The sequence below is a fragment of the Pelodiscus sinensis genome, chromosome 17 (assembly GCF_049634645.1).
Source record: "Pelodiscus sinensis isolate JC-2024 chromosome 17, ASM4963464v1, whole genome shotgun sequence".
In the NCBI taxonomy this organism is placed as follows: Eukaryota; Metazoa; Chordata; order Testudines; family Trionychidae; genus Pelodiscus; species Pelodiscus sinensis.
Window position 1 is genome coordinate 766986 of NC_134727.1, and position 27998 is coordinate 794983.

A 27998-nucleotide genomic window follows, 5' to 3' on the forward strand; every position below is an offset into this window, starting at 1 on the left:
CCATGCAGTGTGGACGCTCTCTTGCGCAAAAGCACATCATTTTTGTGATGTGCTGTTGAGGCCTGGATGCGCTTTTGTGCAAGACGTTTTTGCAGAAGATCTCTTCCACAAAAAGCTTCTTGCGCAAAAACCCTGCAGTGTAGACAAAGCCTGAGAGTGAGGGGTCATTTTCCAAGATAGGTTGTAGATTGCTGATAATGTGTTGGAGAGGTTTAAGTTGTGGGCTGTGGGTGATGACAAGTGGAATTCTGTTTCTCCTCTTGGCCTGTCTTGAAGTAGTTCATGTCTGGGTACTCTTTTGGCTCTGTCAATCGGTGTTTTCATTTCTCTGGGTGGGTGGGTATTTCAGTTTTAAGAATGCTCTATATTGTGCCTTTAGGTATTTGTCTCTGTCTCTGGGATTGGAGAAAATCCAGTTGTATCTTAGGGCTTGGCTGTATACATGGGCACCTGCATGGCCCCACAATATGCCAACGTCTTTATGGCAGACCTTGAACAACATTTACTCAGCTCTCGCCCCTTTGCACCCTTACTCTACTTATGCTTCATTGATGACATCTTCATCATATGGCCCCACGGGAAAGAGACTCTTGAAGAATTTCACAGGGATTTCAACGACTTCCACCCCACCATCAACCTCAGTCTGGATCAGTCCACACAAGAGATCCACTTCCTTGACACTTCTTCTTGGACTGAGCCATCGATCGATGGATCTCATCTTCTATGACGCCATTGGTGAGCGACTAAACCAATCCTTGATCGGAAGAGCCAATTACAGATGTTACATAAAAAGCTGCCAACTGCAGGTGCTGTATGTTCTTTTCGGATCCTGCACTTTTCCTGCAATGCCTGGACACGCTGACTCTCAAAGCAATTAAGAGCCTGTATAGTGGTTTGCCCCAGGACAATCTGTCCTGAACTAGAGTTTCCAGATCATTGGGCGATATGCCGCATGACTTCATATTGGCCTTTAAGATATCTTTATAATGCTTATACTGACCACCAATAGAGCGCTTTCCATGAGCAAGCTGGCCATAGAAGACCATCTTTGGTGTCCATGTAATATCCATCCTCATAACATGACCAATCCAGCGAAACTGTTTGTTCATAAGCATTGCTTCCATGCCCATGACACCACACAGCTTAAGAACCTCCGTATTAGGAATTTTGTCCCACCAAGTCAGGTGGGCAATCTTCCTCAGACAACGCATATGGAACTGATCAAGCTTCAAAACATGGAGACGATATATTGTCCATGACTCCGAGCCATACAGCAGGACATTCAGGACAACTGTCTGATAAACCGCTATCTTGGTATTGGAGTTTAATACCATGGTCGTTCCAAAGGCGTTTGGTCAATTTTCCAAAGGTAGCGCTGAGCAGATACATCATGATCCATGTTTATGCTAGAGGACAGTACACTTCCAAAGGTAGCAGAACTTGTCAACAGCCTTAAGGACTATACCAGCAGCAGTGGAGTGCTGGGCTCTTTCCAGACAGGCTGAGGCAAAACTTCTGTCTTCTTGAGGCTCACTGTGAGTCCAAAACTGTGAGCAGAAATAACAAAATGATCAAAAAGCTCCTGTGCATCTTTCACTCAATGAGCCAGCAACACACAGTCATCGGCAAGCAGAAGGTCACAAATAGTTGTAGTAACCACTTTAGTGCGAGCCTGAAGTCTCCGGAGATTGAAAATACTGCCATCTGTTCAAAACTGAATAAGTATGCCTAACATGCAGTCCTTAAAAGCAACTTACAGCATCATTGAAAAGTAGATGTTGAACAGGAGAGGAGCAAGGACACATCCTTGCTTTGTACTGTTTGATATTTCAAAAGGTGCTGATGTCTCTCCATTGTCAAGGATGCGACCAAGCATGCCATCATGGAGAGACAGAACAATGTTGATAAGTTTTTCAGGACAGCCAATTCGCCCAAGTATTTTCCAGAGCCCATTTCTGTTGATTGTGTCAAATGCCTTGGTCAAATCAATGAAAATGACATAGAGGTCCTGATGTTGCTCTCTACATTTCTCTTGTATCTGTCTGGCTATAAATATCATATTGGCAGTGCCTCGACTGGCATGAAATCCGCACTGGCTTTCAGGAATAATACCATTTTTAAACACACGTAGTGGAAGCCGCTTGTAAAGGATGCAGGCCAGGATCTTACCAGCTATAGAGAGCAGAGAGATGCTCTTGGATCTGGACTTCTAATACTCCAGTCATCTGAAGAAGTGGGTTGTGCCCTCGATAGCTTGTGATACTATCTACATGTTTTCTTAGACTTTAAGGTGCTACTAATCTATTCATTGGTTTTTAACTTTTTCCTGTTATAGACTAACTCGGCTACCCCTCTGATGCTTTATTTCAGTTAAGTTACTCATAAAGTGATGTACATTTTCCATACCGCCTCCATGGGATTTCTATAACAGTAAGAGACTTTCTTGAGTTTCCTTCTACTGGTAAGTGAGAAATCTGACACTCGGAATAACTGAAGGCAAGATGAATTGCTGATTGTCATGGCCAGCTTGTAATATTGTTCTATGGATCCAGCTTCATCTAGACCCAGCTCTATCCATGGACTATACAGTCAATCTGAAAGTTGCCACATCTGGTCATCACATAGAGCAGGGCTACTCAACATGCAGCCCGGTCCGCGGCCACTTGCCATGTGGCCCATGGTGCCTTGAGCTGCTTCTCAGGCTACCAGCTTGCCTCATTGGCTCCAGCCGGCAGGGGGTGGCAGCAAGAGGCGGTGAGCACCAGGTGAGAAGATGCAGCTGCGCTGCGCTGCGGAGTGGCTGGAGTGCCATGTACTGCGATTGGTTGTGGCAGGCTTGTGCGCCACCCCTCCCTCAGGTAAGTGCCACGCGAGGCAACTGGTACCCGGTGAGGAATGGCCTTGGCTGCAGCCGCCCCAAGACAGCTCTGCACACCGGGGTGTGGCAGACCCGCATTAGGGACTGGGATTGTGCTTCGTGGGCCCAGGGGAGGGGCTGAGACTGCTGAGGGCGTGGGGGTGGGTATAGTGGGCCCAGGGTAGGGGCTGGGATTGTGTTCGGGGACAGTGGGTCCGGGGGGGGGCACTGGGTTGCAGCGGGAGGGCTGGAGGGTGCCTGATTCTGGGAGAGGGGTGGGTGCATTGGGATAAAGCAGTAGGTTGGGGTGCCTGGCTCTGAGTGAGGGAAGGGGCATTGGGTTGGAGCAGGAGGTTGGGGGGATACCTGGTTCTAGTAGAGGGGAAGGGGATTGGGTTGAAGCGGGAGAGCTGGAAGGTGCCTTGCTCTGGGATAGGAGAGGGGCTATTTAAGTAAATATGTCATTTCCATATATTTGCATAAATATGTGCATATATTTGCATATATATGCAGCTACACTTAAGTTGCGGCCCTCGGCATGTGCTGTGGGTATCATTGTGGCCCCCAGGGCTTCCAAAGATGAGTAGCCCTGACATAAAGGGATATGAATTACACATGCATTATGATGTTTGTTCTGCTCTTCAATATCTGAGACCATGTTAGGGAAGAAAAAATTACTAAAAAATATGGCACCTTAGATACTAACAGTTTTATTTGGGCATAAGCTTTCATGGATAAAACAAAATGTATGCACGGGGAAACAAATGTATGCATCTTACAAAGTGGATTTTTACCCATAAAAGCTTATGCCCAAATAAAGTCTTTAAGGTGCCACATGGCCCTTTGATGTTTTTACAGATAGAGACTTACATGGCTACCCACCACCGTGAGATTTGTCAAAAATCGGAACAATACCTGCATGAGTTTCACTGTTGTTCATTTCATCTTGCACATTGGAATTATGATTCAGTCTCCTCTTAACACAATACTATCCCAAATAGACAGTTCATTGTCAGATCTCAGATATGGAATAAGCTTATCCAGAAATGGACATTTTCCCATTTGTACAATTTGACAAAGTTCACTTAAGAGATCATCTTGTTGAGAAGCAATCTACAGTTCTTCCACAGTTAATGCAAGCAAATCAGCCATGCACAATGAAACTATCACACAATAAGTCTTCTGCTACTGAGTGAGAGATAGTATTTGGAAGTGGAAGACATGACAACACATTGTCAATATTGCTTTTTCTTGAAATGCATTCAAAAATAAAATCAGATGGCTGACTTCACCAGCAAAAACACTGGATTTAAGAGCGTAACATTGTAGATTAGCTAGGAAATAACGTGAATTAGCCATTAATGTATCATTATAATCATAGAATCATAGAATACTAGGACTGGAAGGGACCTCAAGAGGTCATCGAGTCCAGTCCTCTGCCCTCATGGCAGGACCAAATACTGGCTAAGACCATCCCTGATAGACATTTATCTAACCTACTCTTAAATATCTCCACAGATGGAGATTCCACAACCTCCCTAGGCAATTTATTCCAGTGTTTGACTACCCTGACAGTTAGGAACTTTTTCCTAATGTCCACCCTAAACCTCCCTTGCTGCAGTTTAAGCCCATTGATTCTTGTTCTAGCCACAGAGGCCAAGATGAACAAGTTTTCTCCCTCCTCCTTATGACACCCTTTTAGATATCTGAAAACTACTATCATAATCTTCTCTTTTCTAAACTAAACAAACCTAATTCCTTCAGCCTTCCCTCATAGGTCATGTTCTCTAGACTTTTAATCATTCTCGTTGCTCTTCTCTGGACCCTATCCAATTTCTCCACATCTTTCTTGAAATGCGGTGAACACAATACTCCAATTGAGGCCTAACCAGCGCAGAGTAGAGCGGAAGAATGACTTCTCGTGTCTTGCTCACAACACCCCTGTTAATGCATCTCAGAATTATGTTTGCTTTCTTTGCAACGGCATCACACTGCTGATTCACATTCAACTTGTGGTCCACTATAATCCCTAGATCACTTTCTGCCGTACTCCTTCCCAGACAGTCGCTTCCCATTCTGTATGTGTGAAACTGATTGTTCCTTCCTAAGTGGAGCACTTTGCATTTGTCTTTATTAAACTTCATCCTGTTTACCTCAGACCATTTCTCCAATTTGTCCAGGTCATTTTGAATTATGACCCTATCCTGCAGATTAGTCGCAACCCCTCCCAGTTTGGTATCATCTGTACACTTAATAAGTGTACTTTCTATACTAATATCTAAATCGTTGATGAAGATATTGAACAGAACAGGTCCCAAAACTGACCCCTGAGGAACCCCACTTATTATACCTTTCCAGCAGAATTGTGAACCATTAATAACTACTCTCTGAGTACGGTTATCCAGCCAGTTATGTACCCACCTTATAGTAGCCCCATCTAAGTTGTATTTACCTAGTTTATTGATAAGAATATCATGCGAGACCGTATCAAACGCCTTACTAAAGTCTAGGTATACCACATCCACCGCTTCTCCCTTATCCACAAGACTTGTTATCCTATCAAAGAAAGCTATCAGATTGGTTTGACATGATTTGTTCATTACAAATCCATGCTGAATGTTCCCTATCACCTTGCCACTTTCCAAGTGTTTACAGACAATTTCCTTAATTACTTGCTCCATTATCTTCCCTGGCACAGAAGTTAAATTAACTGGTCTGTAGTTTCCTGGGTTGTTCTCTTTTTATAAATGGGCTCTATATTTGCCCTTTTCCAGTCCTCTGGAATCTCTCCTATCGCCCATGATTTTCCAAAGATGATAGCTAGAGGCTCAGATACCTCCTCTTATCAGCTCCTTGAGCATTCTAGGATGAATTTCATCAGGCCCTGGTGACTTGCAGGCATCTGACATTTATAGGTGATTTTTAACTTGTTCTTTTTTATTTTACCTTCTAAAACTACTCCCTTCCCACTAGCATTCACTATGTTAGGCGTTCCTTCAGACTTATCGGTGAAGACCGAAACAAAGAAGTCATTGAGCATCTCTACTGTTTCCAAGTTTCCTGTTACTGTTTCTCCCTCCTCACTGACCAGCGGGCCTACCCTCTCCTTGGCCTTCCTCTTGCTTCTAATGTATTTATAAAAAGTCTTCTTGTTTCCCTTTATTCCCGTAGCTAGTCTGAGCTCATTCTGTGCCTTTGCCTTTCTAATTTTGCCCCTGCATTCCTGTGTTGTTTGCCTATATTCATCTTTTGTCATTTGTCCTACTTTCCATTTTTTATATGACTCTTTTTTATTTTTAGATCATGCAAGATCTCATGGTTAAGCCAAGGCAGTCTTTTGCCATATTTCCTATCTTTCCAACACATCGGAATAGCTTGCTTTTGGGCCCTTAACAATGTCCCTTTGAAAAACTGACAACTCTCCTCAGTTGTTTTTCCCCTCAGTCTCGATTCCCATGGGACCTTACCTATCAGCTCTCTGAGCTTACCAAAATCCGCCTTCCTGAAATCCATTGTCTCTATTTTGCTGTTCTCCCTTCTACCCTTCCTTAGAATTGTGAACTCCTATGATTTCATGGTCACTTTCACCCAAGCTGCCTTCCACTTTCAAATTCTCAACTAGTTCCTCCCTATTTGTTAGGATCAAATCTAGAACAGCTTTCCTCCTGGTAGCTTTTTCAACCTTCTGAAATAAAAAGTCTCCAATGCAGTCCAAGAACGTATTGGATAGTCTGTGCCCCGCTGTGTTATTTTCCCAACATATATCTGGATAGTTGAAGTCCCCCATCACCACCAAATCTTGGGCTTTGGATTATATTGTTAGTTGTTTAAAAAAAGCCTCATCCACTTCTTCCACCTGGGTAGGTGGCCTGTAGTGGACTCCTACCATGACATCACATTTGTTTTTAATCCCTTTTAGCCTAACCCAGAGACTCTCAACACTTCTGTCTCCTATGTCCATCTCCACCTCACTCCAAGTGTGTTCATTTTTAATGTATAAGGCAACACCTCCTCCCTTTTTTCCCTGTCTATCCTTCCTGAGCAAGCTGAACCCTTCTATAGAAACATTCCAATCATGTGTATTATCCCACCAAGTTTCTGTGATGCCAACAGTGTCATAATTGTACTTATTTATTAGTGCTTCCAGTTCTTCCTGCTTATTTCCCATACTTTTCGCATTTGTATATAGGCATCTAAGATCCTGATTTGACCTTGCCTCCCAGTTTTGCCCTGACCCTCCTTTCTCTCTGCTATTATAGCCAGCCCTTACTCCCTCCCATTTCCGGCCCATCTCCCAGGTCCCCATGTTCTCCACTTACGTGTGGGCTTTGCTCACCTGTCCCCGTCGAACCTAGTTTAAAGCCCTCCTCACTAGCTTAGCCATTCTGTGTCCAAATAGGGTCTTCCCCCTCCTCGAAAGGTGGACACCATCCCTACTTAGCAGTCCTTCCCGGTATAGCATCCTATGGTTGGGAAGCCAAAGCCCTCCTGGTGACACCATCTTCGCAGCCAGGCATTCACCTCCAGGTGAATATATAACCAATGCATATAAAATATAAATAGAAAAGCATATTTATATTTAAGTTTCCAAACACATTACATTATTCTATGGCCCATGCTCAGACAGGGGCTTCCTGTTAAGTTTATGAATGTCCATGATTGTTAGTGAATCGTTGATATGTATCCCAAGTAGAACTCTTCGAGAATTTTCTTTTGAACTGATATTTCAAAGGAACCTGTAGTTTCTATAAAATCAAAATTTGCCATAGGAAAATTTTAATTTCACTTTTTTTCACTTATGTTCCTTTCAATTTTTTTCCATTTTCTGTCAGGAAAACCAAATGACAAATTTTGTGTTAGGTCAGTTTGACCCTAATTGAAGTATTTCAGTTTGCTTAACTAACTCAATAATGTTTCATTGTAAGTCAGTTCAATTTCTCTATGGGCTGCACTGTCTCAAGGGAGATGTTGTTTTGGTATTTCATTTCCTGTTTTCTTCCAGGAGCTGGGCTCCCTGGCTGCAACGTGTCTCTACTATTATATGGTTCATGTTCCCCATGGACTTTTAAGATATATGGTACATCATGGAAGAATGGGGACATTACAATTTCCTTGAGAACCAATGGGAAAATGCAGTTTAATGATGAGCTGACCTGAAATGAAGCATTTCAGTCAGTTTAAGAAACCAAAATGAAATGTTTCAGTACCAGGATATCAAAGTGTTTCACTTTGATTCATAACTTTTTGGCATTTTTAATAAACCCAAATTTGTGAATCAAAAAATTTTTGAAGAGAAGGTTATCCACCTGATGCAGTAACTGAGGCTCTTCAAGATTTGTTTCCCTGTGGGTGATTCGTTTCAGGTGATGGTGTGTCCTGACTGCATTTAACAGAGACCTGGTCATGTCATGTGTATGCAGATGCTGTCCTGTGGGGCCACTGAAGTCTGTTCAGTGCTCACACAGTCTGACTCCCTCAGTTTCTTCCCTCCCATGGAATCCTTTTTTTTTTTAACTCCAAATGAGAAAGAAGGCAAGTAGGTAGAGAAGAACCCACAGGGGGACCCATCTGTTAGCCGGTGGCCGGGATAGTGAGTGGTCTGTGAGCCCTATCACACCCGAGTCTTTGACTGCTAGGACAAAGTCCCTTTGCAGCGGGCAGCCAGGGAGGCTGACAGGTGCCCCAAAGATACACCCAAGTCTTTAACTGCTAGGACAAAAGCCCCTTCACAGCGGGCAGCCAGGAAGCCTGACGGGAGCCCCAAGAGTCTGCCCCATGGAGGTGGCATGACTCAACACTCAGCTCTTACTGCATTTACCCCTGACCGGCTATGGTTCTTTTTTATTGTGTTTGGTTCTGTTACAGCAACAGGAGGAGTCAGGTTAAAGCTTAAGCAGTTACTATTTTATTGTTACAAGGCACGCTTAGCTGTTAAATGTTACTGCTGTGTTACAGATAACACAGTCACTACAAAGACAATATAATAACAGTCACTTAAAGGTACCATGGAACCCTTTTGGTTCCCTGAGCTCTTATTGAATGTGCACAAACAGACACCTAGCAGGTATATTCTCACCCCTGTGATCCTTACTCTGGCGAAGCCAGGGTTTCTCTCAATCCCAATGAGAAGCAGTTGATACGAGATGAAGGCATCCCTAAAGTCTCAGGGGTCCAAGACCTGACCAGTAGGTATATGGGTGGATATCCAATTAGAGTGGGGCACAGGGCCCCACTTTATACCCCGGTAGTCACGTAGATGCTTCTCTTGTCATTAAAATGCCAATTAAGTTGGAACGTCTTTGTGATGCCCATTCCAAAGCTTAATTTGCACCTGTGAGGTGGAGGTAACTAAATCATTAGGGCCTGACATTCTTTCTGATGAAGCGGCAGATTCCTCTTCTGGGACGGTGTGTAGGCGTATCAATACTGGTACCAGCCCAGGCAGCCCGAGGCCCCGATCGTCTGCTGGTCCAATTGCCGCTGTTATCTGGTTCCTGTCTAGCATCCAGGGCCATAGTTATTCCAGCACCTCTGGAGGCTCTGGAGCCTTTGAAGACAGAGTTCCACTCTCAAGGATTCTCTCTCCCAAGGATTTCGGAGGGAGGAGAGGAGTGGGGGGGGATTCTGTCTGGCTACACCATCTTGAAGAATCTCAGAGTATGTCTACACTACCCCCCTAGTTCGAACTAGGGGGGTAATGTATGCATACCGAACTTGCTAATGAAGCCCGGGATTTGAATTTCCCGGGCTTCATTAGCATAAAGCCGGCTCCGCCATTTTTAAAAGCCGGCTTGTTCGAACCCCGTGCCGCGCGGCTACACGCGGCACGGGCTAGATAGTTCGAACTATGTAGTTATTCCCAACTATCTGTACGCCTCGTGGCAGTGGGTTGTGAGTGACCTCCACTGGCTGCTGGCTGCAGCACGGCCCAGCAGGGCAGGGGATGAGTCATTATGCAAGGGGGCTTCGAACCTGTCTGACGAGTTATCTCCCAGGGAGCAGAACAATGGGAAGAAGGCAGAGTAGAGCCCTGGCTGGGGGCAGGGCTGAAAGGGAGTCAGTTAGGTTTCTGGCTGGTGCCATGGAGGAAGCAGCCTAGGCAACGGGCTGGGATTTAGGGGCCCAGGTTCCCCCATCTCAAGGGGGCCTGAGGCATCCTAGGCCTGCCCTGTAACCAGATTACATCTAGGCTGTGCTGTATCCTGGAGAAGCAATAAACTCCCTCTAGTCTACTGGCTGGTAGAATCTGTCCGTGCCATTATGGGGGTGCAGGAGATGGGAAAAACCCAATGCACCGTCACACCTCCTCCTCTTGAGTGTGGGCACTCCACTTCAGGTGAATGTAAAGCAGTGCTCACTATGGCTGGGGGGGGGACTTTGGAGTTATACACATCACAGCAGCTGACAGAACAGTAAGGCCTAATATGGCATCTAACCTGGCATAGTGTTTGGCAAAGGTATGGCCTGATTCCCACATGGTGGCATTGCAAATAGCTGGAATGGGTATGTTGTCCAGGAATACTATGGATGTTGTCATGGCTCAAGTAGTGTATAACCTAACCCCAGCTGTTCTGGGTTTGGTAGCACAATTGGATAAAACCCGATATCCATTTGGAAACTTGTTGCTTGGGTACAGCAGCATCCTTGGATTGTTTGCTTGTGGACATAAAGAGACTTAGGGGATTTATTAAATGATTTTGTTCTGTCTAAATAGACAGAATGTTTGACCTTCTAAAGTCAAGTGTGTGTAGTGCAGCCTCTTGTTAGGTTTTATGTGGTTTAGGATAGACTATAGGGAGGTATATTAGGTGGTTGATGTGAAAGGAGGGTTCTACCTTTGTGAGGAACTTAGGTTGAGGTCACATAAGGTGAGATAACTTTATCCATAAAGAAGAGTGTGTAGTGAAGATTGGCCATCAGTGCATTTATTTCATTCGCCCTTCTAGCTAACAGGATGGCAACGAGGAATATTACTTTCACTGACATGTGCAGTAACGAGCAGGTAGCTAGGCATTCAAAGGTCTCATGAGTCCCTGGAGGACTAGGTTCAGATTTTACATGTCCAAGGAAGGTTGTACTTCAGGATAAAGCTTCTGGAGTCCCATCAGGAAGTGTTTCATGGTTGGATATGTAAATGCCGAGAATCTGTCAATTTTGTCATGGAAGACATTAATTGCTATGAGATGTACTTCGCTAGAGCTGAATGATAGTCCTGAATTCTTTTCCCATGAACCCCTTACCCCCAAGAGGAATAAGGCTGGCTGCCCTGTCTCCTGTGCTAACATCGACCCTAAGCTACGCCGTGTCTCTGAGAACCAATAAACCTTCTACTCTACTGGCTGCCTGAGAGTCACATCTGGGCTGCAGGGTCAGGGACCCCCTGACACATTGTCACAGGGCCAGGTCTCATAGCAGTTTGTGGATGATGGATTGACATCCTTCAGATAAGGGTAAGAGTATCAGGTCTGCCTGGGACATGCTAGAGTGATTAAGATAATTTTTCCCTCGTCATTCCTGATCTTGCGTAGGAACCTGTGTATTAGTGGGATTGGTGGGAATGCAAAACAAGTGTCTTGTTCAACTGACTCAGGAAACATCCCCCAGAAAGCCCCATCTCTCAGAAAGCTAAAGATAGTGCATTTGTGGTTCCTTGTTGCATCAAATAGGTCAATAGTTGAGAATTCCTCTAGATGGAAAATTTGTTGTAAAATCATTGAGTTCAGTTCCCGGTCATGTTCCTGAGAAAATTATGGTAGCCATGTGGGCCAATAGTTGTGGGCAAGTCTGTGCCTCAATTCTTGGACAGATGTATACTGTGTCTATGAGATGTTTGATAGTCAGGAATATGGCATGAGACAGTGAGGCTCTAGCTTGAGTTAAGCTTTGAATCATAAGAACATACTGTAACAGTGATCATACTGGGTCAGACCAAAGGTCCATGTAGCCCAGTATACTGCCTTCTGACAGTGGCCAAGCATGGGGACAATATGATTCCTTGTTTACACAGGTGAGCTGTGAGTAGTGCTAATATTTGGGAAAAGACCCTTGGGCTGTGTCTACATTGGTGTTATCTTGCGCAAAAGTGGCCACTTTTGTGCCAAAACTTGCTGCCTGTCTACACTGGCCGCGAGTTCTTGTGCAAGAACACTGACGTTCTAATGTATGAAATCAGTGCTTCTTGCACAAGAACTATGATGCTCCTGCTCAGGAATAAGCCCTTTTGCGCAACTGTTCTTGCGCAAGAGGCCAGTGTAAACAGGCAACACGAATTACTTGCGCAAGAAAGCCCTATGGTTAAAATGGCCATCAGAGCTTTCTTGTGCAAGAGAACGTCTACACTGGCAAGGATGCTCTTGTGCAAAAGCACATCTCTTGCGCAAAGTCACATGCCAGTGTAGATGCTCTCTTTTGGAAGAGTTTTTGCACAAGAACTCTTCTGCAAACGAGTTCTTGTGCAAAATCATGCCAGTGTAGACGTAGCCTCCGTGTGGTGGGCAGACTGAGTAGGAGCACTTTGTACTTTAAATGATGATGCCTCACTATGAAGCAAAGGAATCATCTGTGTGAATCAATCTTGAAGACCTGGGAGATCCTCCATTTATTGACCAAGTTAGAAAGGCCATCAGGCAGATGAGTTGCAGCAAGGCATCTGGCAAGGATGGAATTCCCGCAGAAGTGTACAAGGCATTTAAAGATGAGTCACTTAAGGTTTTTCATAATGTCTTGACCAGTATTTGGGAAGAGGAAGAAATGCCATCTGACCTCCGTGATGCCGTGATAGTTGCTCTGTACAAGAATAAGGGTGCAAGAGCCAACTGTGAGAACTATGGAGATATCTCGCTGCTTTCCGTTGCCGGGAAAATCCTCACCCGCATCATCCTGAACAGGCTGATTTCAGAAGTGAGTCTCCCCAAGTCACAATGTGGTTTCCACCCTAATCACAGTACTGTCGATATGATCTTCATAATGAGACAGGTGCAAGAGAAGTGCCTTGAGCAGAATATGAATCTCTACTCTGTCTTCATTGATCTGACAAAGGCATTCGACACGGTTAATAGAGATGCATTGTGGATCATCCTCAGGAAGCTGGGTTGTCCACTGAAGTTCATCTCACTCATCAAGCTGTTTCACGATGACATGACAGAAGCGGCACTCTCAGATGGTGTACCATCTGAGAAATTCAATGGTGTGAAACAGGGCTGCGTACTCACCCCAGTGCTTTTTAAACTGTTCCTCACTCAAGTCCTCATGCATGCTGTCAGAGACTTAGATCTTGGCATTTACATCAGATACCGTTTGGATGGTTCACTGTTTGATTTGAGATGCCTTACTGCAAAGACCAAGACACTGGAGAGGCTTATCACCGAAGTGCTGTTTGCTGATGACTGAGCCCTTATGGCACACCAAGAGAACCACCTGCAGACCATCATTGACAGATTCTCTGAAGCATTCAAACTATTCGGTCTCACAATTAGCCTCAGAAAGACAGAAGCCTCTTCCAGCCTGCACCAAACAGTGCTCCTCCACAGCCATGCATCACTATTGATGGTACACAACTGAACGTAGTGGACAGCTTTAAGTACTTGGGCAGCACAATATCAAGTGATGGCTCCCTTGACAAAGAGATTACACAGAGAATCCAGAAAGCCAGTCAGGCACTTGGGAGACTGCGTATTAAAGTTCTCCAGCCTTTCAACTAAACTCAAGGGCTGTGTCTACATTGGCAAGATTTTGCGCAAAAGCAATTGCTTTTGCGCAAAATCTTCCTGCCTGTCTACACTGGCCACGAGTATTTGTGCAAGAACACTGATGTTGTAATGTACAAAATCAGTGCTTCTTGCGCAAATACTCTGACGCTCCCACTCAGGCATAAGCCTTCTTGCGCAAGTATTCTTGCGCAAGAGGCCAGTGTAGACAGGCAACGTTAATTTATTGCGCAAGAAAGCCTGATGGCTAAAATGGCCATCGAAGCTTTCTTGCGCAAGAGAGCGTCTACACTGGCACGGATGCTTTTGCGCAAAAGCACATGCCAGTGTAGACGCTCTCTTGCGCAAATACTTTTAACGGAAAAACTCTTCCATTAAAAGTATTTGTGCAAAATCTTGCCAGTGTAGACGTAGCCAAGGTATATAATGCCGTAGTCCTCACCTCTCTCTTGTACGGCTGTGAAACATGAACCCTGTACCACAGGCACATCAAGCGGATGGAGCAGTTTCATATGCACTCCCTACGATCAATCATGCGAGTATGCTGGCAGGACCGAATTACTAGCCAAGAAGTGCTTGATAGAGCTGGTTCCACAAGCATCGAAGCTAAGATCCTCCAGACCCAGCTTTGATGGTCTGGCCATGTTCTCCACACGGACAAAAGCAGGATCCCGAGGCAGCTGTTTTATGGGGAGCTGGTATGTGGTAGTCGCAAACAGGGACGCCTGAGGAAGAGGTATAAGGATAACCTGAAGACCAACTTGCAGTGGACAGGCCTTCAACCTCAACAATTTGAACTAGCTGCTGCAGACAGGACTAATTGGCATTCCCTTACAAGGAAAGTAGTGACAAAGTTTGAAGATGACCGCCACCAATGCCTAACAGCTGCATGGGAAAGAAGTGTGACAAAGCACTTTCTGATCAGTGCTGGTTCCAGTAAATGTTGGTGCCAACAAGGAGACGTGGGTTGTTTCATATCTTGACTCCTAGTTTTGTGAGTGGTGCACCCAATGCAGGAGGTGCTAGGACAGTCATATCTGATCACTCTGGCACTGCTGGTAACGACCTCACAGGGGACCCTTTCTTTTTATGCAGTTCCCTCTGTGGAGAGCTCAAAGCTCACTTCCTCTTCCCCTGAGAGGGTGAAGCCATGCTCTTGGGCAGTTCTTACCAGGATGGAGAGCACTTGGGAGAAAGTTTAGGGTTGTTCTTCTACGATCCTGCTTGGACAGATTTCTCCATGAGGATCATTTTCAGGTACAGGAACCAGTCGCACTGGTCTTGTGCTTTTACGTTGTTGCAGCAGCCAGACTTCGCTGTAATGAGCATTTCAGAAGCATCTCATGCAGAGGAATGTCTGTCAGAGCATGGCATGGTCTCTTTGCAGGAATCCCATCTTTTGCTGCCAGAAGAGCCTGTCATGGAGACTGAAAAGGAGAGGTCATAGTGGACTGAAACAATGTAGCAGGGTTTTCACTCTGCAGGGAGCAGAGAACTTAGAAGAATGGGGAAAAAATCTTTTCAACTGTTAACTACTAATTAAGTTATCTAAGGGAAAGGGCAAATCTATTTTTTCTCTCACTAGGGGAAGAAGCTACTGTACTGTCCCAAGAGCTATCTTCAGCCAAGAACTGTTGAGAAGGGACTGAGGGTGCTGGGCCATACGTGTGTTGAACAGACTCCAACAATGACATGAGCCAGCAGCTGCACATGATTGGCCTGACCAGGCCTGGGTACCAAAGATTCCAAATGGCAGCCCTGGTGTGCACAGTAACCAGGAGTGGAGCACCCACAGGGACAGCACTCGAAGAAGAACTTTGTGTTCCATGAAAAATGTTGCTATTTCAGGAAGAAATGATATTTCAGTACTTCAGAGAAGTACCAGCATTTCGCTGAGAAGGAATTCTAATTTTCACTCCGCTCTACTCACAGGTTGTTTGCAGCCATCTTTTTGCAGATGGGGAAGCACCACTACTAAGGCAATGGGACCAGAATGTGTGGTGATCTACTCTGACCTGTACAGCACAGGCCAGAGACCTGTGCCAAACGTCACCAAACTTGGGCCAATCTCTGCATTTGCTTTAAAAAATGAAGGCTTTGTCACACCTTGAGACAGATAAATAACCAGTTTCCAGCATATGTTGTACCATTGAACTCCTTCTAGTGCTATTCTGAGAAGATGCCCAGTTACCTGCATCCTCAAGACTTGCAGTTTCATTGCCAACATCCCTGCAATGTTGTATCCTCAGTAGAGAAAGATCCTAATTGTAATGTATGATCTTCCTGTTACATAGACAGTGTAGTGGGGCACTATTTGGAAACCATGGAGGGGTGGGCGGGCACAGCCCTCCCACTTCTCAAAGTCCCTCCCTCAGCCCTGCAGGAAGAACAACTAGACACAGGGTCCAACTGATTTCTGGGGACAAATAATGACAAAAGGGATCAAGTTGTGGGGTCACAGGTTTAAAACAAGGGAACCAGACGGGGACACCGAGCAGAGAACCCCAGACAGTGCCCACTGCTCCTCAAAGCTGTTCATGGAGCCAGTGGACGCTGCCCAGAGGAACTCCGCCCAGATACGTGACACAAGGGAGGACTGAAAATAGGCCTCACAGTCACAGAGAACCCCCTCATCTAGCATCCTACTCCTGGTATTATAGATGGCAGCTTTCGCCAGGGCCAGGAGGAGGTTGACGAGGAGGTCTCACGACTTTGTGGGGCCACGGATAGGGTGTGCGTATATAAAGAGGTGTGGGGAAAAGTGCAGCCAGAACCTCAATAAGAGAGGCCTCCGCCCATGCCAGGTCACCCAGATCCTGGACCACGAGGAGCACGTCATCGGCGTACGCTGACAGGACCAGCTGCAGCTCCAGCTCCCAGAGCACCAACCCCTGAGAAAGAGACAGAGGAAGGGCTCGATCGCCAGAGCGTACAGCTGGCCCGACAGCGGACACCCCTGACGTACCCCTTGCCCGAAGCTAACCATCTCGGTCACGGTCCAGTTGAACCTGACCAAACACTCCACGAGGGCATACAGCATCCAGAGAAAACCCACAAAATGGGCCTGAAGCCAAAGGCCTGCAGAGTACCCAGGAGATACCCGTGGTCCATCCTGTCAAACGCCTTCTCCTGGAGGAGTAACGGTAGTTCGGAATAGGAAGCCTAGTCCGAACTACCTAGTCTGTGCCGTGTGTAGCCACGCGGCACAGAGTCCGCACTAGCGGACATTTAAAAATGACGGCGCCCGGCAATATGCAAACGAAGCCCAGGAAATTCAAATCCCGGGCTTCATTTGCAACTCCGGTTGCCTACATTACCACCCTAGTTCGAACTAGGGTGGTAGTGTAGACAGACCCTCAGAGTTCTTTGAAGGGGTTAACAAACATGCGGACAAGGGGGATCCAGTGGATATAGTATACTTGGATTTTCAGAAAGCCTTTGACAAGGTCCCTCACCAAAGGCTCTTGTGTAAATTACATGGCCATGGGATAAGAGGGAAGGTCCTTTCTTGGATTGAGAACTGGTTAAAAGACAGGAAACAAAGGGTAGGAATAAATGGTAAATTTTCAGATTGGAGAGGGGTAACTAGTGGTGTCCCCCAAGGGTCAGTCCTGGGACCAATCCTTTTCAACTTATTCATAAATGATCTGGAGAAAGGGGTAAGCAGTGAGGTGGTAAAGTTTGCAGATGATACAAAACTGTTTAGGATAGTCAAGACAGAAGCAGACTGTGAGGACTTCAAGAAGATCTCACCAAACTGAGTGATTGGGCAACAAAATGGCAAATGAAGTTTAATGTGGATAAATGTAAAGTAATGCACATCGGGAAAAATAACCCCAATTATACACATAGTATGATGGGGGCTAATTTGGCTACGACAAATCAGGAAAGAGATCTTGGAGTTATCGTGGATAGTTCTCTGAAAACTTCCATGCAGTGTGCAGCGGCGGTCAAAAAGGCAAATAGGATGCTAGGAATTATTAGGAAAGGGATAGAAAATAAGACCCAGAATATCTTACTGCCCTTGTATAAAACTATGGAACGCCCACCTCTTGAATACTGTGTACAGATGTGGTCTCCTCACCTCAAAAAAGATATTTTGGCCTTGGAAAGGGTTCAGAAAAGGGCAACTAAAATGATTAGGGGTTTGGAACAGGTCACATATGAGGAGAGGTTAAAGAGACTGGGACTTTTCAGTTTAGAAAAGAGGAGACCGAGGGGGGATATGATAGAGGTATATAAAATCATGAGTGGTGTGGAGAGGGCCGATAAAGAAAAGTTATTTATTAGTTCCCTAAATAGAAGAACTAGAGGACACCAAATGAAATTAACGGGTAACAGGTTTAAAACTAATAAAAGAAAGTTCTTCTTCACACAGCGTGTAGTCAACCTGTGGAACTCCTTGCCAGAGAAGGCTAGGACTATAATAGAGTTTAAAGAGAAGCTAGATAACCTCCATGAAATTAGGTCCATAAAAGGCTATTAGCCAGGGGATAAAATGGTGTCCTTGGCCTCTGTTTGTCAGAGGATGGAGAGGGATGGCAGGAGACAAATCACTTGATCATTGTCTTCGGTCCACCCTCTCTGGGGCACCTGGTGCTGGCCACTGTCAGTAGACAGGATACTGGGCTAGATGGACCTTTGGTTTGACCCAGTACGGCCGTTTTTATGTTCTTATGTCCCACCATCACCACACCGAGGGAAAGGTGGGCTGGTGCCCCTGCTAGGTCAACCAGAACTCCTGGAAGGATGCTACGAAGCCCACATCCTCCAGCAAGCTATTATTAAAATGCCAATAGGCTGGCCCCAGCTTCTCCGAACTCAGAGAGGCTTTCACAGCCACCAAATGGTAGTCCATGAATGGGGCCAACTGGACGCTGGAGGAGTGGGCTCGAGCCAGATGGAAACGGGATAAGTAGATGCAATCCAACCGGGAGTGGCTCGATTGATTGTCCCCCACCCGGACGTAGGTGGAGGCGGTGTTGTCGTCCGGGTGGTGGTCTCGCCAGACATCCACCAGGGAGTGATGGTCCACAGTCTCCCTGAGGATGCCTGCTGCAGCCTGGCAGTTCACATGTCCTACACGGGCCCAGTCAACGAGGGTGGTGTTGAAATCCCCGCCCAGGACCAGACACTTGCGAGGATCCAGGGTGCCCAGGAAGGTGGCCGCCTGCCAATGAAAAGTGACCTGGTCTGGGCCCACGTGCGGGGTGTAGACATTGACCAGGTTCAATGTCAGCCCCTCCATGTGGGCCCAGATGTGCGGCTGGCGGTCCAGGACAATCTCGGCAATCCCCAGCACCTCGGGCCATAGGGCAGGGGAAAACAGGGTGACCACCCCTGCCGAACAAGCGCCGAGATGGCTAAAATGCACCCCGTCCCTCCACTCTAGCTGCCAGCCAGCCTCGACAGCTGGAGTTGTGTGGGTCTCCTGCAGGAAATCATCGAGTACCCCCCCTCCCGAAGGAAGGAGAGCACCCGGCTCCTGCGGAAACCTGCCCTACAGCCCCGGGCATTTAATGTCGTGAATGTGGTGTACTTCATAATGAGGGCTGGGGTGGATCCTTGCTGGCAGAGGGATCGTCGGCCTCCTGCAGGCCCCACAGCAGACCACACTCTGCCCTGAAGGTCAGGAGCGCATCTCGGAATCTATGGGTCCGGTGGTAGGCTGCATTGTCCTGACTATTGGTCCCTCTCCCCTCCTGCAAAAGGGCTCTACTAGCTTGAAGGATCGAGTGAAAGTCTCCCCAGCGCTGGAGGGCGAGCTGCACCTTCCCCTTAGCCCCGCAGTTATCTGCGAGGAATTGGCGCAGCTTGGTCCTCAGCACTGAGGGGACGCCAGGGTTCTCCTCCGTCCAGGCCCCCAGATGGAGCTCACGGGCCATGGAGATGGGCAAGCACAGGGATCCGATCCTCGGCGCAGCACCAACAACAACGGTGCTGTGCTGCCCGTTCTCAACCCCGGGAAGGGAGAGGGCAGCGGAGAGAACATGGTAGCCCCTAATGGATTGGGGGCTGGGGATACGAATACCACCCCCTGAGGGCCGCCCACAGCTAGCAGGAATGAGACGGCCCTCATGGGGGTGGCAATAACAGTGGTTTGGGGGGGACAGCGGAGGCAGGGCAGGTATCCCGGCGGGGGCGGGAGTGGGGGAAGAATGGTGGGACGGTGAGGGGGAGGGCTGGCATCATGGTAAGGGTGGAAGGAGGGATGGGCTCAGGGCCAGACGGTGGGTCGGGGATAGAGAGAGGGATTAGGGACGGGGGAGGACTCGGGGCTGGAAATAGGTTCATAGAGGGTGGGATCAGGGCCAAGGGCACTAACAGGGGTGAAGGAAGAATCAGGACAGGGGAAGGGACCAGAATTTGGGGCAGGGTGTGTGGGAAGATCCCCCAAGTTTATACCACCGGGCTGTGGCGCCTCCAGAATGGGAACTGGGGGGGCAGAAACAGGGAGGGGGCCCACACCCATGCCGGGCTCAGATGGAGAGGCAGGAGTTACTACCACGACATCGGCCTGAGTGGTATTCTCTGCTGGGCCCCCAACAGGAAGGGGAGATGACCACCCCGTCTCACTTGCGGAGGAGGGGGGGCCCTCAAGCTCAAGACCCGGATGCTCAGCACCGGCCGTTACCCGAGGGAGCAGCGCTCGTGGTGAGGCTGTGACAAGGGAGGAGGGCGCTACCGTGGAGGGAAGGGCGCAAGGGAAAGGGGTGTGCGATTGGGGAGGAAGGGGGATGGGAAAAAGGCAGCCCTTCTCCCACTAGATTGTTTGCAGGGAGGGAGGGTGCCAACAGGGATAGGTCAGAAGCGGGGAACCGAGGGGTCTGGAGCCAGCAACCGCTCCTCCCTGTGAGGCTAGAAGCAGAGGAGGAGGGTGCTGGCAGGGCAGGCAGGGGCAAGGTAACAGGTGCAGGATGGGGGCTGGCTCCTCTGGCTGCACTGGGGTATGAAAGGGGACTGTGGGGCCATCAAGGAGGGGGTGCAATGTGCAGGGGGGGAAGGGAGGGGAAGCGCTCGGGGCGGGGACCAGTACACTGGGTGGGGCCAGAGGACTACTGGGAGGCTGGGGGGGGCACTGGGTGAGCAAGGCGGGGCAGGGCAAAGCAAGGGCTGGGAAGCAGGACACACACTGCAGCAAGCTAAATGCGGGCGGGGCAGATGAAAACAAACTGAGGCTGGGTAGGGCTGGTCAGCAAACTCGGGGGGGGGGAGGGAGAAACAGAACTGGCTAACACGGCGGGGTGGCAAGGCTTCTGCAGCGGGAGGCAGGATAGGGAGAGCAGGGGTGAAGGGCCCCCCCCAACCAAACACTGCTGAGGGAGGGGCTGGGAACACACTCACAGTCCTGATGGTAAAAGGGGGGGGAGTAGCTGGCCCCTCCAAGGGGCAGGAGCAGCAGCTGATGGTGGTGGTGGTAAGCAGGCAGCAGTGCCGCCATCCAGGGGGAGCAGCCCAGCAGCAGTGAGGCCTCGGCAGGCAGGCAGGCAGGGGGTGGCGGGGCGGGGAGAGCTCCGGCTGGTGCAGGCAGCAGGCAGAAGGAACAGGAGGGGGAGAGGAGAAAGAGAGCAGCATCTGCACCCTGCTCCCTCTCCTCCTTCTCTGGAGTGGGGCACTGGACTGAGCCGGAAGTGGAGGAACCCCTCCGGGAGCCATTTTGGGCGCAGCCCAGTCCTTCCACGTCTCCTGACCGGAAAACAGGGGGCGGGGATAGGGCTATAAAAAGACAGCCTGAGAGTCAATCAGTGCCCAGCCTCTGGAGGAGCCAGAGGCCTGCACTGAGCTCCCTGCCTGGGAGGCCGAGCCCTGGCTTGGGCCTCCAACAGCCTCCATCCCAGAGGCCTGCAAAGACTCCCTGCCAGGAAGGCTGATGCCTGGCTCTGGCCCCAAGGCCCAGCCCAAGCAACCCTGCCTGCTATGGCCAGCCTACCAGCCAGAGCACCGGGACCTGCAAGCTGCTGAGGCCCGGGTCGGCCCACCGGCCCCGTGGGACGACACCACCCTGGACTCCCCGAGTGACCGGCCGGAGGACCAGGGAATATCATGGCTGGGAAAGGCCCTAGGCCGGCACGTTTCGGCTTGGAGCCCCGCTGAGCCAGCTGCACTTCGGGCCCTGGGCCAAGGCGCAGAGAAGTGGGCAGGCCTGCGCCCCCCCACGTACCGGGTGGCAGTCTCCCCCTCCCCGCTCCAGCAGGAGAACTGCCTGCCGCCCTCGTGAAGGAGTCCCCAAACCTGCCTTGTTTATTGCCAGCCTGAGCCCAGGCCCCGGCCTCTTAAACTGTGAACGGTTTGTTTGCTGCTTCACCCTGAACCAGGGCCAGGCCCTGAGCTAACTGCTCACTGGGGCACTCTAAAACTAACGGTGTGTTTACCAGCCCGTCTGAACCAAGGCCTGGCTAGGGAACTGGTATATGTTCGTATTTGTTGCCCCACCCTGACCTAGGGCCAGGGCTCACTTCTTTATTTGCTGCCCCACCTGGAACAAGGCCTGGGCTCCTAGACCTGTACCTGTGGGTTGGTTGGTTGTTGTTCCACCCTGACCTAGGGCCAGGGCTCACTAAAACTGTGTGGACCTCTTACCTCTGGCCCGGACCTGAAGCAAGGCTGGGCACCGGGACTACTTGCTTCTCACCCCGACTTGAAGCAAGGCCGGGGCATGGAATTAGTGACTTGGGGACTATTCTAAGTAGCTGTGTAGTGGGGTGGACTGGCTGCCCACTGACCCGGAAGTGGAGAAACCCCTCCAGGAAACCTAACCAGCTTAGAGACAGAACAAGTAAGCACTGCCTGAAAATCCATGCTGCGGGGGAGTAAAGTGAATGAGGTTGATTTTGGCTATCTGCCCCTTAACCCTTCTCCACCCAATGGACAAAGAAGACATGATTCTAGCTGCTGCAACTGGGAATGCTACATGTCCAAGGTTGTTGCACTGATAATTAGAGAAATTGCATTTACAGCTTCCAAATCGTTCAGTGGTTGCAGCTTTGAACTAGCTGTGCTTTAATTCTTAGCTCGCTCACTGGAATGCTGCCAGAGAGAGGGGAAGTGTGGGAATAAAAAGAATAGAATGAGATACTGCAGGTAATTAAGTCTCTTAAGCTGTTAACAGGATTGGCCATTTGATAAATGAGGGGATTTGGGACTGTTTTGTCACTGACAAGTTGTTGTAAGATCATAGTGGAAAATGAAGAGAGTTTATCTTCATTGTGCTACAGAGAGGGGAATTATCAGTGGATTTCACACCCTCTTCAAATTAATTTGATTTTTAAACACTAATATGCAAATGGGAAATGAGCAGTGGGCTCAACCCAAAGACTAGGGGTTCAGAGGGGTAGCCGAGTTAATCTGTAAAGGGGAAAAACAACAAATAGACTAGTAGCGCCTTAAAGACTAACAAAACACGTAGATGGAATCATGAGCTTTCGTGGGCACAGCCCACTTCTTCAGATGACAGAAGACAAGGAGGTTCTTCTTAAGACTTGGGGATGGAGGGAGCAGGAACCTTGCTTGCTTCTACCACAAGCCAGATCTTAATAAGCCAGATAGTGCTCTCTCTGCTCTAATGATCCCTCACAAAAAAAGACATTATAAATGGGAAATGGTTCTATGGTGGAGGCATTTCTAATGGGGAACTGCAGAGCTGTGTACTTGGCAGATGCTGATCAGTGATGTGGAATATTCAGCCATGACTGAAAAGAAGATAAAGCTATTGCTGGTATAGTGTGAAGGTGACATAAATGGTGGTGAAGTGTTAAACACATATAAGGGCATGTCAGTAATACAGAGCAGTCTGGATCACATGGGAAGTGGGGCTTATTCAAACAACATGCATTTTAACACAGTCAATGCAATGTTCCCTATGAAGGAACAAAGAACATAGGTCATACCTGTAGAATTGGCTTTGTGACAATTAGGTCCAGGCAACAGAGGGTGTAGCAAGGCGGGATCTACTGGGACCCCTAGTCCGGTTCCGGCTACGCCCTACCTTGCCTTTTAGTCTTTCTCTAGCTTGCCTTGAGTTTTCCAGCTCCGTCAGAGTTCCAACTCAGACCCGGGTCGCTCACAAGAAATGCCACTCGTCACTACTCAAGGACGCTGTGCTGACCCTCTGGCCTCTGAGCGTCTCTTGCGGGTTTCTCCCCGTGGCCTCGGCACCTGGGGAAGAGGTGGGGAAAGCACGGTCTAGTAGCCCAGCCAGGATCCTTCCCCCACTTCTGGGCATGCTCCCCTCTTTTAAACCAGCCACCCTCCTTTTAAACCAGCCACCCTCCTTTTGGGCTGGCACCTGGGGATGACATCAGCCCACCCTTGCTGCCCCCCCCCCGGAGGCGCCCGGGTCCCTTCCCCAGTGCGGTCGGATGCCTCTTCCCCATGGCACAGGCCTCTGATGGGTCCTAAGGCCCCTAGCTGCAGGGACGCTAGTGCGCACATGCGACAAGCCCACAGTAGCTTGAGACCACTAGGTGAACGTGTCCTCCTCCTGCACTTGGAGTGCAGGGGGGCACGTCCCGCCAAGCAGAGGGAGGTGACCTCCTGTCACACACCCTCCCCCCCCCCTCCCCCCATACCTTCCTTATTTCGCCCTCATCCAAGGGTACGTTCCTTGAGAGAAAATCTTTGTTATTAGCTTTACCTGCTATATGTGGTACTTCAAACTTAAATGGCTTCAAAAACAAATACCACCTCATGATACATGGGTTAGTCTCCTTCATCGATTGCAACCAGTGTAGTGGGGCATGGTCTGTCACCAATTGAAAGGGACTACCTAATAAAAAGTAGTGGAGTGTCTCAGCCGTAAGGTGGACGGTCAACGCCTCCTTTTCAATGGTTGCATAGTTTTGCTCCCACAGCAATAGTTTACGGCTGATATACAGGATCGGATGTTCCTCGCCATCTTGGTTTTGCAATAGTACTGCCCCAAGTCCTATGTCGGACGCATCCGTCTGGCCGACAAAGGGTTTTGAAAAGTCAGGCTGTGCCAGTACTGGGGCTTCAGTAAGCCACTGTTTTAGACTCCGGAAGGCGTGTTCACACCGCTCATTCCACCTCACTTTCTGTGGTTGCCTTCCTTTTGTGAGGTCTGTAAGAAGTGCCACAATTGTGGAAAAATGTGGGATAAATCGTCTATAGTATCCAGCAAGTCCCAGGAATTGCCGCACTTGTTTCTTTGTTGTGGGCATACGATAGGCTTTCACTGCTTTGACTTTATCTACCTGGGGTTTCACCCTAGCTCCCCCGACGATGTATCCTAAGTAAGATACCTCACTCTTCCCCAAAAAAACACTTACTGGGATTTGCCGTGAGGTGCGCTTCGACTAGGGACGTCAGTACGGCTTTGATCTGTTGGAGATAGTCTGCCCGTGATGCACTGTAGATGATAATATCAACAATATACATGGCTGCGTAACCCTTGGTGTTTTCCGAGCACTCTGTCCATCGATCTCTGGAACGGCCCCATTTAACCCAAATGGCATCATCAAAAAGTGGTAGAGGCCGAAGGGCGTGGCAAAGGCTGGTGGTTTTTTGGGTTTTTTTCCTGTGACGCGGGTGTAAGGGGACTCTGCCAATAACCCTTGGGAAGGTCAATAGTGAACAGGTACCGGGAGCCACTTAATCTCTCTAAAAGTTTGTTCACGCGGGGCATTGGGTAAGCATCAAAATGGGAGATTGCATTGACCTGGCGAAGGTCGAAGCAAAAGTGCCATGAGCCGTCTGGCTTGGGTACCATCACAATGGGGCTCCTCCATTCGCTGCGGGATTCCTGGATCACCCCTAGTTGGGGCATTTTCTGAACCTCTATGCGTACTGGTTCCCACAGCTTCCTGGGGAAGGGGTGAAGGGGCTCCCGTACTTTGTGCCCGGAGTTCAAGTGGATATGGTGGCTCATCATCACGGTCCTTCCAGGGTAAGCTGATAGCACGTGCATGAATTCCTGTAGCAGGGATTGCAGCGTGGTTTTCTGTTTGGTCAGCTCTGTTCCCATCTAAATGGATCCTGCTGCGGGGAAATCCCCGACATACGGCCCCAGTTCTGGCTCTGCGGGTTGAAGGGTAATTAACATCCCTTCCTGGGACACCCATTTTTTTTAGTAAGTTTACATGGTAAATCTGGGACTTCTTCCGTTTGTCCGTTAATTTATTTCGTAATCTATGGGCCCCACTTTCCTTAGTACCTCATAGGGTCCCTGCCACTTTGCCAATAACTTTGAGTCAGCTGAGGGCAACAGGAGAAGTACCCTATCCCCGGGTTGGAATGTACAAATACGGGCCTCTTGATCGTAATAGCGGGTCTGTCTTTCTTGGGCTCATACTAGATCGTCTCTGGCTATTTCTCCCACAGCCTGTAGACGTTTTCTTAGATCTATGATGCCCTTTGCCTCAGAGCTTTGCTCTTCCCAGGTTTCCTTCACCAGATCTAATATTCCCCTGGGCTGACTCCCCTGCGTGTGCGCAGGCCTCTGCCGGGTCCTAAGGCCCCCAGCTGCGGGGACACTAGTGCGCATGTGCAGCAAGCCCGTAGCGGCTTGAGACCACTGGGCAAACGAGTCCTCCGCCCCGCACTCGGAGTGCAGGAGAGTGCATCCTGCCGAGCAGAGGGAGGCGACCCCCTGTCACAGAAGGTCTAAAATCCAAAGAATAATCCAATCAACTGGTTGCATACAATATTGTATTATGGAAGTGTATTGAGTAAGGTATCATATAAAAACTTGTGCCACACAGCTCATGAATATCATTGCATGATGTGTGCACAATGAGTGCTAGAAATACATTCCTAAAGTGTGTTTTGAAAGCAGATTTGATAAACATCCCTGCTTTAAAAAAAGAACTGAGGATTTGTAAGACTAGGTCAAGCATAGTAAAACATAGACTATGAATGTACGGGGGGGCTGACAGACTTGCTTGGGGAGGGGTGGCTCCATGCTCCTAGAAGGGGTGGACCTCAGGCAGAAAGGGAAGGGCTGGGGTAGCTAGCCATCAGCACCACCTGGAGTGTGCCATGCTGTCCCCCTCCACCCACACATACCCATAGCCAGCCCTAAAAGCCACCCAGCGCATTCTGGTAACCATTGAAAGGGTCCAGGGCTCTGTCTACTTCTACTTCTATGGAAGCAGCGGTTGTGGCCAGGAGCTCTGGGCCCTTTGCCATTGCTAGGCACTGGGGCAACTTCCCTCTCGTCCATCCCCTTAGTGGCGTGTGGCAAACAAAGCAATCAAGTCAAAAAGCAGTTGAACTTGGTGAGTACCTTGGGGGGGGACACTGGAGTCTTAAGCCCCAGTTGGTCTTCCTGGCTCTTGAGGCAAAGACAATGGGGCTACGTCTAGACTGGCATGATTTTCCGGAAATGCTTTTAACAGAAAAGTTTTCCGTTAAAAGCATTTTCGGAAAAGAGCGTCTAGATTGGCAGGATGCTTTTCCGCAAAAGCACTTTTTGCGAAAAAGCGTCTGTGGCCAATCTAGACGCGCTCTTCCGCAAAAAAGCCCCGATTGCCATTTTCGCGATCGGGGCTTTTTTTGTGGAAAACAAATCTCTGCTGTCTACACTGGCCCTTTTGCGCAAAAGTTTTTCGGAAAAAGACTTTTGCCTGAATGGGAGCAGCATAGTATTTCCGCAAAAACACTGACAATCTTACATGAGATCGTCGGTGCTTTTGCGGAAATTCAAGCGGCCGGTGTAGACAGCTGGCAAGTTTTTCTGGAAAAGCGGCTGATTTTCCGGAAAAACTGGCCAGTCTAGACACAGCCTGGATGTTGGGAACTATGAAGACCTTTTAGCTATCCATTGCATAGGGAACAAAAGGGGTAGTCAGCCTTTGAGTCTCAATGTTGGATACTTTTGGAAGGGCTGGAGATTCTGATCACTTGATGTAAGTGAGCAAGATGTTTAGGCAAATAGTAGATTATTAAAATTAAGTCTTGCATTCTAGAAAGCATGTCTTACTTTGTTTTGTTTGTAACCATAACTGCCTCTCTTTTGCTTAGTATCTCTTATGTCAACCATTTCAGTGCTGTTATACTGAAGTGAAGAGTGAGTCTTCAGCTAACCAATAGGCCAGTATGTGGATTATCTCCTTTGAGGCAGAAAACTTAATTTCTGTGAATGTCCAGTGAGAGGGACTGGATACTGCTGAGATGTTTCTGGGGAACCTGGGAACTGGGTGGTAAGCTGTTAGAGTGGCTCATGAGTGAGACTGCCAATCTCAGGATGGAATGTCAAGTAATAGGGCACAAATCTGATACTGGTTGTGTATTTTGTGGGTGGATTTCAGCAACCAAGTAACATGTGTGAACTTCTAGAGCACTTAACATGAAGTCACAGGTTGTCCCCTTGGGCATTCTGGTCTGTCTTGCCACCCAGGCAAGACTACCTTTGTGATAGATGGTCCCTTACAGCCAAAACCACAACAATATCCATGGTTACTTCCATTCTCAAGGGA

The 27998-nt window shown here is 48.5% G+C and overlaps 1 long non-coding RNA gene across 1 annotated transcript in view; it reads right to left on the reverse strand.

Moving 5' to 3' along the window:
• Positions 1 to 1150: 1150 nt before the first annotated feature.
• LOC142818690 (uncharacterized) overlaps positions 1151 to 27998 on the reverse strand; it is a 46788-nt gene continuing 19940 nt past the window's right edge. Inside the window, exon 2 of the long non-coding RNA XR_012896274.1 lies at positions 1151 to 23718. This is a non-coding gene — a long non-coding RNA (uncharacterized LOC142818690). The remainder of the gene's footprint in view (positions 23719 to 27998) is intronic.